Raw genomic sequence first — 3,415 nt, 5'->3', positions numbered from 1 at the left:
CACCCCCTCCCATTTATCTCTCAGCCCCTATGGCCCACAGGCCTCATTCCTGATGAAGGGCTTATGCCCAAAACGTCGACTCTCCTGCTCTTCGGATGCTGCCTGACCGGCTGTTCTTTTCCAGCACCACAGTCTTCAAACAGGAAATAATCTGATGGAACAGTGGCCCTAATTTCTTGCCCTCATACTTTGGGGTTGGGGGCATAAATCCTGTTTCAGCTCTACAAACACCTCCTTATAGAGTTGACAGCTATTCTATGAGCACTTCATGGCTTTTGTACAATCCCTACAGTGCAGATAGAGGCAATTCAGTCCATTGAGACTGCACTGAGGGAGTCCCCAGCCATTCACTCAGATCCTGTTGGGGACCAGCTGGTGGGAATATTAGTGGACATCTTTAACCACTTCCTACTACAATCTGCAGTCCCCACTTGCTTCAAAAAGACCATCATCATCCCGGTGCCAAAGAAAAATCATGCAGTGTTGCTCAATGACTACCGGCTGGTGGCTCTGACCTCCATAACTATGAAGAGCTTCAAGAGATCAGTCCTGTCTTACCTCAACTCCAGCCTCCCAGATTGCCTTCAGCCTTTGCAATTTGCCTCCTGGAGCAACAGGTCCACAGCAGACTCCATTTCCCTGGCGCTATACCCATCCTTGGGACATCTGGATAATAGGGATACCTACATCAGGCTCCTACTTATTGCCTACAATTCTGCCTTCAACACCATAATTCCATACAAACTCATCTCTAAACTTTGAGACCAAGATCTCAGCTCCCCGCTCTGTAACTGGATCCTCAGATTCCTGACCCACAGACTGCAATCAGTAAGAATAGGTGACAACACCTCCTGCATCATAATTCTGAACACCAGTAACCCATAAGACTGTGTACTCAGCCCCTTACTATACTCCTTATACACTCGTGAGTGTGTGTCCCAATTCCACTCCAATTCCATTTCTAGGTTTGCTGATGACACTGCCCATGTGGAGTGGATCTCAAAAAAAAACGAAACAGTATAGAAAAGAGATAGAGTGTTTAGCAGCATGATGTAAATGCACCAATCTCTCCATAAATATCAACAAAATGAAGGAGCTGGTAGTTGACTTCAGGAAGCAGAATGGAAGGCACGCCCCTTGTTTGCATCAATGGGGGGACTGAGGTGGAGATAGTCAAACAGGTCAAGTTGGTGGAAGTGATGATTACCAGCAATCTGTCCTGGTCCACCCATATTGTTGTGATGGTCAAGAAAACACAATAATATCACTACTTCCTCAAGTGCCTGGGGAAATTTGGCATGTCCATAAAGGTGCTCACAAATTTTTATCGATGCACCATAGAAAGCATCCTTTCTGGATGCATCACAGCGCAGTATGGCAGTTGCTGTGCCCAAGAGCGCAAAAGACTAGAGTCCTGAGCACAGCCCAGCCCATCACACAAACCAGCTTTCCTTCCATTGACTCCGTCTATACTTCCCGCTGCATTGGGAGAGCAATCAACATAATCAAAGACCCCTCCCACCCTGGTTATACTCTCTTCCACCCTCTACCGTCAGACTGAAGATATAAGAGTTTGGATACATGTACAAATAGATTCAAGAACAGCTTCTCCCCCGTTTTGAATGGACCCCTCAAATATTAATTCTGATCTCTGTCTCTCTCTGCACCTTCTGTGCGGCTATAACACTGCACTCGGTTCTGCTACCCTGATGCATTTTGTATTGTACAATCTGCCTGTATAGCACATAAAACAACACATTTCACTGTATCTCAGTACATGTGACATCAATCAATCAAATTCAAACTCAAAGTCTATTTTTATTTTATGGATCTTGTGTTTGTTGCCAATTGCTTGCCAATCCAGGGTGCAATGCCACATTGTTCTTACAGGTGGCGCCACCACAGTGGAGCCCATTACTACCCCCACTAGGGCTCACATGGTACTGCAAGTACAAAAGCCACAATTGAGGGTGTATTCAACACCAACACTGTCTACTCAGTGAGAAATATTTCTACCACACCCCTGCGTTTCTGTTAAAAGAGTATTTATTGTTCCACCATTAGTGATCATGGTCTTCGAGTGTCAAGGCACTAAGCTCTGAAAATCCTTCTTGGCTTCTCTGTCACCATTATGATCCTCCTCAAAATATAGATCTTTGACCAAGTCTCCTTTATGTGGGCTTGCTTTGTATGATAGTCATGCTTGTCCAGCATTTTGGGCATAAAGGCACTGTGTGAATGTAAATTGATGTTGTAAAGGTAATGCAGCTGTTTCTGGGGTCACAAGGCTGTCTTGGGAGGATAGGGGTTAAATGGGGGAGGGGACTGTTAAATGTTTCATTTTAACATGCTTGGATCACACCTTGACCGAGTATCTGTACGGGAAAAAATGCTTTAACGCTATTATGTTAGAGAAATTGCTTCACAGCATTGCTAAACTTATGGATGTGAACCCAGTCTAATCCTGTAATGAATCAGCTGTGATAATTAGAAGCCACACAACTAATGAAAAGGCTCTTCATTCTTCAAATACTCTTTAGTGAGCAAATTATACAATCTCCCTCTTAATCCCATAAAAATGCTATTAGTCTGAGAGAATCTCCAAAAATCTGAATGGATATTGGTTGCAATATCTTGAATTTTATGTCAAGTTCCAAAAGAATAGGTGCACTTAAACCCCAACTAAGTCACACAGATGGATTCCACAAGCAAACCCCAGACCATGGGTCTATGCTCTTTTTAGTTTGTATACTCAGTCTCTCCTCATTAGCCAACCCTCTCAACTCCAGAATCAAGCGAGTGAACCTCCTCTGCACCCTCTCCAGTATGTTGCCTGTAAGTGTAGACCCAATCTCATGGAAACCCAAACTTCAGGGAACAACCAGGAGAGGGGAAAAGACACTAAGATAAAACAAAAAAACTGGAGATTAGATTAGATTGCCTACAGTATGGAAACAGACCCTTCGGCCCAACAAGTCCACACCGATTTCCCGAAGAGTAACCCACCCAGACCCATTTGCCTATCCTAAATTCACCCCTGCCTAATGCACCAAACAGGATGGGCATTTTAGCATCTCCAATCCACCCTAAACTGCATATAGAGTCATAGAGATATACAGCATGGAAACAGACCCTTCAGTCCAACCTGTCCATGCCGACCAGATATCCCAACCCAATCTAGTCCCACCTGCCGGCCTATATCCCTCAAAACCCTTCCTATTCATATGGCCAACCAAATGCCTCTTAAATGTTGCAATTGTACCAGCCTCCACCACATCCTCTGGCAGCTCATTCCATACACATACCACCCTCTGCGTGAAAAGGTTGCCCCTTAGGTCTCTTTTATATCTTTCCCCTCTCACCCTAAACCTACGCCCTCTAGTTCTGGACTCCCCGACCCCAGGGAAAAGACTTT

The sequence above is a fragment of the Chiloscyllium plagiosum genome, chromosome 39 (genome assembly GCF_004010195.1).
Source record: "Chiloscyllium plagiosum isolate BGI_BamShark_2017 chromosome 39, ASM401019v2, whole genome shotgun sequence".
NCBI classification, from domain to species: domain Eukaryota; kingdom Metazoa; phylum Chordata; class Chondrichthyes; order Orectolobiformes; family Hemiscylliidae; genus Chiloscyllium; species Chiloscyllium plagiosum.
The sequence above is the reverse complement of the archived record's forward strand: the minus strand, read 5'-3'. Positions refer to the sequence as shown.